Source organism: Netta rufina (assembly GCF_964035555.1).
Source record: "Netta rufina genome assembly, chromosome: 3".
NCBI classification, from domain to species: Eukaryota; Metazoa; Chordata; class Aves; order Anseriformes; family Anatidae; genus Netta; species Netta rufina.
Genome location: NC_140125.1, coordinates 7,856,117 through 7,868,724, shown reverse-complemented (window position 1 = coordinate 7,868,724; position 12,608 = coordinate 7,856,117). Strand labels below are relative to the sequence as shown.

The 12,608-nt window shown below is 42.6% G+C and overlaps 1 protein-coding gene across 1 annotated transcript in view; it reads right to left on the bottom strand.

Moving 5' to 3' along the window:
- Positions 1-8,790, bottom strand: part of PLCB4 (phospholipase C beta 4) — a 201,970-nt gene extending 193,180 nt beyond the window's left edge. The window contains exon 1 of the mRNA XM_084285056.1: positions 8,739-8,790. The gene's annotated coding sequence lies outside the window, so the exon portion shown is untranslated. The remainder of the gene's footprint in view (positions 1-8,738) is intronic.
- Between the last annotated feature and the right edge of the window lie 3,818 nt (positions 8,791-12,608).

Below are 12,608 nucleotides of genomic sequence, written 5' to 3'. Positions count from 1 at the left end.
GGATAAAATAGAAGCATAACCAGGATGAGAACTGTGAAGATCACGGGGCACTATTTAAGGAAGCATAACTAAAACAAAGATATATAAATTGAGCGTGTACTTATTGACAGGTTGAATCGGTTTAGAAAACTGAAGTGCTACAAAGATGATAAAGTCCTCAGCAGCTAAGCTCACTGTTTTTTGTTTTTGTTTTTAAATTACCCTACTTTACACCAACTCACAGCTACTCATGTAAGTATCGCTTTCATCTCAAATGTTTGTTGTTTTTTAAATACAAGAGAAGTTTACAAAATAAATGTGTTTGTATAGCAAAGAATTGCTACAAAGATATACTTTCGATTTCCCCACATTTAGGATTACATTTGCATTACACAAGGCCTTTAGCTCATCGTAGGAAGTTGTTAGAAACTAACACAAGGATCTAAGCAAGATCTGGAAAGTACAATATCCCTACCATTAAAAAAAAAAAAAAAAGAAAAAGAAAAAAAAAAGAAAAAAAAAACACTAACTGAATAAGCAAACTGGTGATCTGTTACCATAGCTGAGAACAACACGTTAATTTTTCTGGGGCTGCAATTTAATGAAAGGAAAGTTACAGCACTGAAAGTGAAGATGCAGCAGATAAATGGTGATTGAGGTTTTACACACAACCTGGACTAGCTGATAAAGGTTTAAGTAGTGAGCTGTGATTCCCCTATCAACCACAATTTGCAGTGCAGACTTCATTAATAAGAAGTCTTGTAAAGGAACTCAAGCAGACTAGCAGAAATTAAGATTTATACCTTCCATACCAACTGAATGAAAACACACAGTAGGAACAGCAACTCCATAGTAATGTTCATAAAGCTTAAGAGAGAAAAACAAAATGCAGAAGACTGATACAGCTGTTTTGTTTTTTTTTTTCCTGTCCATCTAAGCGCCTATACATCCTTACTACCAGTTCACTGAAGAGAACTAGAGTGATCAGCCGTCTTTTTTTTCCAAAGTAAATGTTTACTAACAGCTAAATCTGCAAAAAAGAGACGTTTGTGTGCGTAGGAGTGAGTACCCCAATCTGTACACCCGTTCACAAAAGTACCAGTACAGGTTACCAAGGTCATCAGCAGTACATCAACTTTTTAATTGGATTTGCCTCAGAGACAGTTAAATGCCATATGCTCCTTCCAAGGTGTCAGTCTTCATTAATTCAACAAGGGATGAGATGGCAAAAACTCACATAAAAGCAGTACAAATACTTCTTCCATTACCTGACACAAAGGCCAATTTAGCTGCAAGACATTTTCTTGTCTAAAGATACACACACGAAACAGCACACAGTAACAAACCACTGTTATATGACTTCAAGTTAACCTTATGCTCTCATTAGGATATCTCAAAGGAGACCATTCTATCGTATACCACCTGTTGGGCAGGCGAGGCGTGTGTGCACATTCCACTACTTTCAATCTGCGAAGGAGGTAGGGCAGAGGTGGAAAAAAATGAAAAAAGCACATGGGGCCACACATGCATAACGCTTTAGGATGCAGCCAAGTAGATGAGGGACTGCCTGAGGTGAGCAGTGCTAAATGAACGATACAAGAATGAAGGGAAGCAGTAACCTGTACAATTAAAAAGCTGCCCGTTTTGTTCTGACCTGGGCAAAGGCTTACTAAGAAGTTACTTCTGTGCTGTGCCACCTGCTATAGTGACAGGTCAACAAAAAGCCTGTGTACGTTTCATAGCTGAAAAACAGCACATCAGCAAAAACAACAGCCAGACTGCTAGACATTGCCAGATGTGAAGGGTTTGGAAGCAATTGCTGTATTGGTTCAACCGAGGCAGAAAGACATTATAAGCACAACAGACCCTCCACAGGCGAAACATGACAGACACAAGGGCTACCTCTCCTAGCTTTTAAGCAGGCAGAAACAGCTACAGCTGCTATGCAGGGCTGAATATGGCACCACCGTCTCCCCAGGAAAGCAAGCAGCAGCTGAATCTCCTCCCTACTCAGGCTGCCCTGTTTGAGCCCTCAGTTATTCTCCCAGGCTGCAGCTCTGCCGTCTCCTCCATACCCCCACCTTCTGCTTCAGCATGGGAATTCACCAATCAAAGCAGATAGCTGCATCATGTGAGGGGTAGCAGACAGGCTGAGGGAATTTCCGAGAGCTCCCCTGCACCTGCAGCATACACGGATGCAGGAGATTTCCAATGTGACAATTACAAGCTGAGCCGCGATGTCAAAATACTCACATTAGCTGCAACTAACAGCTCGTATGCCAGACTGCAGCACCTCATTTGCAAGCTGCTCTGATATACCTGCAATCACATTCCATTTTGCCTTGTTGTTTAGCGTATGACAATTATTCGAAGGCATATTTTGTAGAGAAGTGGTACACAAACAACAGACTGTAAGACCAGAAAAAAATCATTACTCGGTCTATTCTTTGCTGATGTCAGGCATGCAGTACAGTTTTCTGCACCCAGCAGAGAGCCCAATTAATCTGCACCAACCCTCACAAGCTATATCTGGAGGGAAAAAAAAAATTAAATCATGCAACAGCCCATCTGCCTTCCAGTCAAGGTTTAGGAACAATACATAGTCCATTTGATCAGCAGACCTGCCACACCACCTCTCCTTTCACAGAAATAAGCTCCATTATAATTTCTGCAAACAAACCTACCTTAAGTTCCTCAGCCCCTCCCCCTTCTTCTTCAAAACCACTGTTCCTTCCCTGATCACAGTCCTTCACAGAAGTGATTATACCAATTCTGTTTGGTTCAATAAATCATGTCAGCCTAGTCAGAGCAACCATTCCATGACTCCACTTCATACACCCCATTATTTCATTTATCTTCTATTTCCACTCACTTTTTTGAGAGGAACTCTGGATGAATTAGAGTAACGTGTCCTTATCGTGTCTGTGTAAGTAAAAGAGCAACTTGCATGAAGGTACTAATATTGAACATTGCTTAAAAAAAGCCTTTCATCCTAATTTGAGTATTGCAAAACAAGTAGGCTCTTACTGTAGCTGTTAATTCCGTTTCCTCCCTATGTTTCCCTTTAGCATCTGCAGCAACAATATAGATGTCTAAAGGTTGTGATAAGGACAAGCGTCTTGGATCCAGAACGTAGCCTCAACTAAAAGGAAACTAGATAAAAAATAATGTCCAAAAGATCATGCTGCAAGTTTAGTGCACACAGCAGTAGGAATAATGAACATCACCACTGTCTCAGGTAGGAAAAACAAAAAACAAATGTGAGAGAGACAGCAATTTCAAGCTCAGGAAAGAAGAGTGATAGAGGAGAAGGGGAGAAAAAGAAAAAAAGAAAAAAAAAAAAAAAAAAAGGAGAACAGAAAATCTCTTAGTTTTGGAATGAAGGCCTAAAAGATCAAGGAGGAAAATTACCACTTTGACATGAGAAGCTCTTTCATCCAACCTATCTTGTTCAAAACCACAGCTTACATTTCACAGACCTTCCTTATTATTTTCCACAACATCACATTGTTCACAGGATCACGGAAACCAGATCACTGGAATCCAAGAGATGTTTCTTACTAACCTTTTAAGTCCTTACTCTATTTGCTGCCTTTGTTAGTCACTAACCTCCTGACTGCTCACTTCCAGTCTGCAGGAACATGTGTGCCTAAATTCAATATAGATGTTGTTAGAAAACGAAATCCATCTACAAATTCAAGAATAATGTGCTCTTCAATACTATTTTCATATCAGCTTCCTCCTCACCAAAATGCACACAAATGTGGATATAGTTGGATATCCAGCTTTCTCAAACGGCATAATGATAGACATGATATAAAATGTAATCCACCTATCAGTTGTATAAAAACCATCTGTACATTTTTCCTCTTCATATTTTCATATTGTATTGCATAAAAATGCAAGCAAAGGCCCTGATTACAACATTTCAAAGAAATGAATGATCCATCAGTATAACATCTTAAAAGAAGCAGCGCATTCAATCTGAACAGTTACTCTTGAACCTAACCTTGAATCTACACCTTAATAGATCTTCTTGTGGTCATCCAAAGTTATCTCACAAAGCAAGTCAGAATTTGAGACCCCCAAAGTCAACTGAATAGAACCAACTTTTTCCAAACCTAGGAGCTGGGAACACAGCTGCCTAGAGCTCCAAGTTATTGTTACTGGTTAAAGAAACAAGCTCTTGATTTGAGAAACAAACAAGCCCTTAATTGTCCAAGCATAGAGTTTCATCATCGTGGTAGTAAAATAATAGCTTCCATGTGAAATGAAAAATAAGACCAAAACTTTAGATATATGACAGCTGCCAATCACCTACTTAAACCATGTTTCTGAACAAGAAGCAAGAGGAGAGATACAACATCAAACTTTCTGGTTATGGAGCAGAACTTCCAGAGAGCACACAGCAATTGCAGAAAGTCAGATTATGGATTCAGCTCCTCATTCAATGAGTTGGTCACAACATGGGAGGACAAGTAAAACCTCTCCGTCCCTGTAGCCACGGGCTGTGTGATCTCCATTGTCCCACAGCCACCTCTTAGCAGTTGGTGGGATAGGATCAATACAAGTTGCTGGCAATGGAAGAGAGCAGGAAGCCACAGAGAGGTCAGAGTAAGGGCCCAAGTGGCCACAGAAACCTAAGCCGTGAAAGAGACAAGTGGCTTTACCTAGCTGGAGACCTCGTAGTTATCCCTTTTCATGAGCAGATACACTAAGTTACGGCAGCCTAGCCTTTCAGTGACACCTGCACTGATGCCTGGAACAGGTTTCCTTGCACAGAAAAGACAGACTGGTGCTTCTTAGAACTCCAAAGGTAAAACAAAGCTTTACAACCACTGGCAAATACCATTCATCAAAGCCTAGTAACATGGCAAACAGGCAAGTATGACTTTGTAACAGTCTGCCTGATGGCTGGGCTCTTCAGTAGAAGAGGAGAGTTTTGTTTCATTCCTTCCTTCTCCAGAAATCGATAGCCTTTTGCTGTTGCCTGGGTGCAGATTTAATGAGTTCTTCTCTGAGTGGATGATACCTAGATATTGCACCATCCTATTAACAGCAGTAACAGCCTCACTGGAGAATGGCTTGTATAGACAAACTGACAAAAGAAACCACAGCACCTCACCACCTTACATAAGGCTGATATAGGTCTTCAAAAGGAGGAAACAAGTACTGGTTTTCTTCCAAGATCCCAGCAGCAACATCCTCACAAGTGTAAGATCAGCTCAACATCTAGAAGGCTGCTGGAGAGGAATATCTGAAGCCATAACAGTGCTGCTCCATCTATTTCTGTACCTCACATAACCGCCCAGAATCATAATGCCCTGAAAGTACAGAGTCCTGGCTGTGAAAGGGCCATACTGATACTCCTACTCAAGTTGTAGCTCTGTTCTAAGCACTCAAATATATCAGTACATCCTTCTGGAACCCAGAAGTTATTGCTAGGCATTGTTAATTAGACTTTGAGCCATTCTGGAACTGTTGTCTTCCACAGTTTCATAAACCTCTTTATCCATATTTAGAAAATTTCCAGAAACCTCTACCTTAAAGAGATGGGTAAGGAACAGTGAGATAGATTTTTTACAGCTTAATGTTCACAGAGTAAGAGCATAAGCAAAACAGGCCCCTTAACATCAAAGCACAAATTTTTGGTATTTATATCAGCACTGCATATATTCAAACCCACTGGAGGTCAGATCTTTGGAAATACAAGTCCAATACCTCACATCAAAGTCAAGCCTACACATACTTTTAGTGCAGCAGCAAGAGTACCACAAAGCCTGCTCCCAGAAAGTCCCACTGAATAAAATTCATCCAAGCCTTTGATGCATGCACTTAAGTCATTTTGTTATGATAAGTACTACACATGAGTCTTTCATAAAAATAAGATGTCCTAAACAGTGTAATAATAAAAATAATCAAACAACAAAACAAACACCACCAACAAAAAACATTTGAAGGGTTAATAGTCCGTGTCGTAAATATCTCCATCATGTACAACCCCTAATGACATTAAAGAGTTTTCCCCAAACTGTACATATAACACATCTTGCAAAATCAGTAAACGAAGACAAGCTATTGAGTTTGCAATATTCGAAGCGGCACAATGCACCTATTTATTAGAGAATGGAACTAAGCCCAGGCTACTCATTAGCCACCCTGCAAATAATGCTTATGCAACCTTTCATAATGATTCCCACCAACAACCAACCAGAGATTTTATGAATTGGAAAATTTCACTTCTAAACTAATTTACAACAGTATTCTGAGTCTAATGGGAGAGATGATTAGAACTACAGAGGAAACCAGTCTTCTCCAACAAATCAATGAGGTATCAGTTTTCATAACTAGTCACTCTTAAGTGAAATGCCTGGATTAAGTTTTTGTTCTCATTTTTAAAGTTCTGATAAGCATTCCTCTGTCCCTTTTCTGCCTTTCAACTGGAAAAGGGATTAATTCAATTTTAAGGAAAATATGAAAACAGCAGTCTCAAACTTCATTCTTCTGCAAGTTACGAACAGGAAGGAACAGTAATTCAGCTGTTAAAACCACCGAGGGAAAGTAAACCACAAAACAATACAAGTAGACCACTAAAAGTGACAAGTTAAAAAATGAGCAAGAAGACAACGTAAGTAAACTCACAAAGTATGGAAGTTATAATCCTAGAAGTTTTCAACACAGTGTATGCAAATGTTGCACAAATAATCAATTCCTACAAAGCTGTAATAAATATTTGACAGACTAACAACATAGCCCCAAGTTCATCATCACAGCCAGATATTACTGGAACAAACGGCCAAGTCTGCAACAGAAGTCAGCAGCATACACCAAGCCAAAACAACTCACCATTATTTTAGAAAAATGGGAAAGCCGAACACAACCAGTGATTTTGGGTGGCACATAACAAGAAGGTATTTCCTCTGCCAGTAAAGGAAATTCATATGAAATCTCTCTTCCCCCCTTTTGGTCTTTACCTCTTCCCTCTCAAGGTTCTTTATTCCCTGCACAGCAAGAAAAAGCAGAGTGTACATTATGCATAAATTCATGACAGAAAAAACTGTTTTAGAACAAAGCTCCTCTGCGTGGGTGCATGTCTATAAAATAATAGGCATTGTTACTCTACCATGTATGTATCCACATCCAGCAATCAAATCAGATCTTAAAATTTTATTTTGACAGCTACATGCAGTTATATTCTCACCAGAGGTTTAACTTTCACATTAATACCTGGTTTTTAGTGCTATCATCAAGAGATGAATCAAAACTGACATTTGAAGCTAGAGTGGTATTAATAGGTGGGAAAGGAATTCTCATCCCTGAAAACTGTAATTTATTTTAATTACTTTGCAAAGTTACCAGTTGCAGAGAGGAATAAGTCTCTTCCCAACTCACATTAAGGAATCGTCTCTGTGTAATACAAAACCACTCAGCTCTACATAACAATAATTATTTTGTGGAACACACCAATATTAGATGCCCTTCATCCGGAAAAAGCCCATAAATACTGTCAATGTTACGCTTTCAGAAGTTAGAGAAAATCCTGTCAGCTTGCTACAACTCCTCGAGTAAATGACAGAATACAATCACCAACACAAGCATGTTATGAAAGAATCTGCTCCATCCTTTTGCAGAATCAGAAATGCGACGTTTTCTCCACGCTCCACGTCAACTCCATGTATTGATTTGAGAATTCCACAGTACAACGTCACATGAAGCTTGGAAGCCCAAACGTTATTTAAGCACTACGAGAGTGTTTCACACTTGAATATAGATTTATGCCGTGCAAGACTTGGATTCCGGGTAGCCCTGACTGCCAGTCTTTCTTACGGATGCATCCCCACTGGCACTTTAACGTTATGTAAATTCTCTCACGGATAAAGATTATTTGATAACTTTCCAAAATGATTCCCCTTCGAGAAAGCATTACCTAACAAAGACGCATCACACACCTCACAAACACATTAGGTTCCCGGGTTTCTACTACATGCTAGCATAGAGGAATACGTGCCATTTATTTTCGGATACTCAATAAAGAAGAGCGAGGCTGGCTAACTGTAGCTGGAAAGGATAAACAGCATTAAGTAACAGGTGTCTGACCGCACATATTTCAAAGCCACGCATCAAACAGGGTGCACAGCCTCGGTGGCAAAAGGGAAACATTGTTTTGCACCTGGCTTTGGAAGTTACCACAGAGCAAGCGGCTTCAAAAGCCTGCATCTACTTCACACACACACACACACAGAGGCAACCCAGGCACTCGTATCCCCAGAGACCTTTCATTTCATCTGGAAGAAAACAAACAAAAACCTTCAAAGGTGAGCCTTCTTCCAAGAAGGAGGAAGAAGAAAAAAAAAAAAAGAAGCCACCGCAAGAAAGTTATACTTAACTCCACAGAAACATTTGTCAAACCGCCCAGCCCTGACACAATCCGGATGCTCCAAGGAACTGCACAGCTGGCAGCGAGGATGAGGAGGGGAAGCGCCCCCCGCGCACACCGCCACGGCCACACGCCGGGCTCCGCGGCCGGGCACCGAGCCCGAGGGGACCCGCAGGGGACCGGGGGGGACCGGGGGAGCCGCCCCGGGCGGAGCGGGGAGCCCAAGGTTACGGCCCGGGGCAGGCACAGCCGCTGCTGAGGGAAGGACGCGGTGCTGCTGCCGGCACCCCAACGGTCACCCCCCCCCCCCCACCCACCTCAACGGCCACCCCTTAACGGTCGCCCCCCCAACGGTCGCTCCCTAACGGCCGCCGCCTTTTACCTCAGCCGCGCTGCGCAGGGTGGCCGCGGCCGCGCCGAGGCGCCGACCTCCTCCTCCTCCTCCTCCTCCTCCTCCTCCTTCCTCCTCCTCCTCCGCACACTGTGCTTGTGCGAGTGTGTGCAACCCGCCCGCCTCGGAGCGGCGGCTCCCGGCTCCTCCTCCCTTCCCTTTTTTCCTCCTCCTCCTCCTCCTCCTCCTCCTCCTGCTGCCCCCCCGCCCGGCGGCCCCGCCGCAGCCCCCGCAGCGCGGAGGAGGGCGGCAGGGAAGGGGGAACCCCAGCGCCGCTTGGGCCGGCCCGATCCACGCTCCCCCCCCTTTTTCTTCTTCTTCTTCTTCCTCCTCCTCCTCCTCCTCCAACGCCCAGGGCCTTGGGCAGCGCATGGCAAGTGACGCCGGGTTGTGTTTTGTCCCCGTGTCACCCACGCGGCTGTGTCTGGCCAGGCCCCCGCTCCGTGTTTACTACGGGGTTTTTAAGGCTGGGGAAGAAATTCCCCCCCCCCCCCCGCCGCCGGTCGGGCCTTTGTAGAGTTCAGCGCAGAGCTGGGGAGATGAAAGGATTGTGTCAGAGGTGGCTGGAGGGTTCCCCCGTTCTCTCAGGTTGACGGGAAAATGAGGCTTACCGACCCCAAAAGGGGCAGGAGACGGCTGCCTTGAGTCCAGAAACGCTCCTCAAAGAAAGGGGCGAGAGCCCCTTTTAGCTCTTCTGTGAAAACCTCAGGGCCTGGCAGTGCCTTAAATCGTGCTGTGAGGTCAGCTGCTTTTTTTTTTTTTTTTTTTTTTTTTTTTTTTTTCCTTAAAATTTTTGTCTCCGAATTACAGTTGGACTACTTGTGGTTTATTTGAAGCGAGCGGCAGCTCAGCTTGCTCGTCCTGCGTTGAGCCTCCTCTAAGTGCACATGCGGTCAAGAGTGTGGGATTCCCTCTCCAAACACCAGCCAGCCCTCTCACAGCTAGCAACTGACTGAAAACCGCTGCTGTGGTGTTGTCCACGTAACACCCTGTCCCTGGTGTTCCTCTGTTTGCTGTCGTTGTGTGCCTGGTCTCAATTTTCTCTCTCCCCTCTGGCTTTGTATGAGAAGTCTTTACGTCTGCATCAAGAAAAAATATAAACACCCACAAAGACAAACAAAGTGCGGAGTTTTACAGCCGAAGCAGGTTCCCCATCTGTTTTGTCCTACAGCTCACCCTCTTGGACTTTAATTTTAGTGAACTGCCGAGTTGTACCACCCGGGGCTTCCAGCCTGGCCACTCCCAAAGCTCCACCAGCATCAGGAGCTGGTGACAGCACTCAGGAGTAAGGAAGGGCAGCCAGCCATGGCCGTAGAAGTTACCTGGGGTAAACCAAGAAAGCAGTTGAGAAAAAGATGAGGAACCAAGTGGAGCAAAATCAACATAATTTCCTTAGGCTGTCATAAGGGTGTTGAATTGCCATGAAGTACCTCCCAGCCTGGTAATGTAGTGCCCAGAGCTTCCACAGGCAAATGGCATTTATATTATGCTATACCATAAACTATAAAAATCTAGCTTGGAACAGGAGCCCTGTTGGCGCTAGGTGCTGTACCAGGATGTGATAAAAATTATTCTGCCTCTAAGAGCTGACGCAGTGCTCGTGGAGCTGACATGGAGAAGTGAAGAGGTGATGAGAACAACAGCAACGATGACGCGATTTCAGGGACTGCCTGTCAGCACAGCAGGCCTTCCAACTGAGGGGTTTCTATAATTGAGGTAAGTGTTATTTTAAGCAGATGTTCTTATTTGCTCATGTCTACTCAATTAGAAATTCCTCACAGGCATGGTGGTGGATGCAGGTCTTTAGAAATATATGAAGGGGAGCAAGCCTGCAGCTAAGGCTTTGGCGGGGCGTATCATGCAAAAGGAAGAGTGTGAAGGAAATGACAAAGGAACCGGACTGAGAAACACATTAACTGGATGGAGGCCAGTATCACTGGCAGGAGTAATGGGATCAAGTTAACACATAAGATGTAGGAGCAGTGATTATATCCATTAAGTTTAGAAGGCATCACCTTGAACGTGAAAGAGACGCGGGGCTAGCAAAGAGGTCTTTGGGTTTCTGGAAGCATTGGTTCCTGAATAATTGAAACGGGCACATTTGTTGGTATACTTATGAAGGTATATGAAAATATCTTTTTCATCGCTGTTGTTTTGCTATTGGGCTGCACGCAAGTTAGTTATTATAAAAGACAAAAGTAGTAATTACTGTTATTTTAATTCCAGTGAGGATTAATGGCTTACTCACTATTATTCTGGTTCATAATGCTGTCTGGCACTTCTCGTGATTTATCTCCTTCACCCCCAAAATGGCTTCTGCACGATGATACTCCATCACTGACCTTTATAAGGCTGCCTGCCTGTGCAAGGGGAGTTTATTCCAGGATAAAATTCAGGCCTATTGTCTTCATTTTTGTGGTTTTAAAAAGTTTTAGCAAAATACAAGGACTTGAAATATTTGGGTAGCTACATGAAACGCAGACTAGTAGTAGCATCTCAGAATTAGTGAAAGTAGAGTTTCCTTACAAAAAGCCTTTCTTTGTTCTTACATAGTCTTTCCCTTTCCAATGTCATCTTCATGACCTGATGTCTCTCATTCAGTGAAAGAAGGGCAGTCTTCAAAAGAACAGTTGTCAGGATCGTGGCTCAACCAGAAGACTAGAGGTACTGACAATGGCAGTTTTAACAGCAAGTGAACTTCACATTAAAAGCTCTTTAAAGTTGTATGAAATAAGGCCATAGGGAGGGTCTGGGACTCCCCATGTAGCCTTAAGTGGTAGGGTCAGGCCTGCAGATCAAAATCAATTCCCATGTTGCAAATTTCATTGTGCTACATCTCTGTTTACAGACTTGAACTTCTAAACACACTGCAACTGATGACACTTTCATCCTTGCTTCACTGATATCCACCTGACTTCAGCAGCACTTTCAAGGAATTGGAAGAAAAACTCAATGTAACTAAGCCACTGAGGAATGAGTTTGGAGTGAGTCTGAGAACCTCAGATTTTACAGCTAATTCTTAGGCTGACTTGCTGTGGACAAGACACAGCTATTCCATTTCTAGTTCTTCCTGGCAAAATATTGACATTTCCTTCATTAAGAGGGCATGGCAATACAGAACACTGTTTGTCATTTATGGCTTTATAAATAGTACATATGAAATATGTGAATGCTAAAGATTACATCCTGGTGGCTTAGAACAAAGATTTAGGAAAAGACAAACTGTGCTAACAATTCACATCAATTAAAAACAAAATGCCACAGGGAACTCAGAGAAAAAAAAAAAAAAAAAAAAAAAAAAAAAAACTCTGAAGTGATTAGCTGAAACACACAGAATTTAATATAGTTTTCTCCATTATAGGTAGCCAGACACATCACCTGATTGTGTTGGCTAAAAACTGTATCTGTCCTCGGAGGAGCAAGCTCAATCTGAAAACTTATTTCCGAAGACATTGCTTGAAAAGTTGGTAATGTCAATTGATTTTTTCACTTCTATTTCTTACCTGATAAAAGGTTGCAGGACACTTTACATTCACAAGTTCACTATGTATGAGAATATCCACACAAAGGAGCTTATTCTGCATTTTATTTTCAGGTTGTCTTAAGACAAGATTTTCATTGGACATCTCCATGCTTATTGATTGAAAGTATGTAGTAGGCATAGAAATGGGATAGGTGTTTCAAGCTCGAACATGGAAAATTCAGTGAAAATGTTGAAGCTGCAGGTCTACAAATGTTGAAGCTGCAGGTCTACTCCATTAGCTCACAGTCAGATGAGTTCTGATATAGCCCATGTTGATATATTATGCACTGTCCTTCCTACCCAGTTATACTACCTCTTGATCTGACTGTTAATTTCTT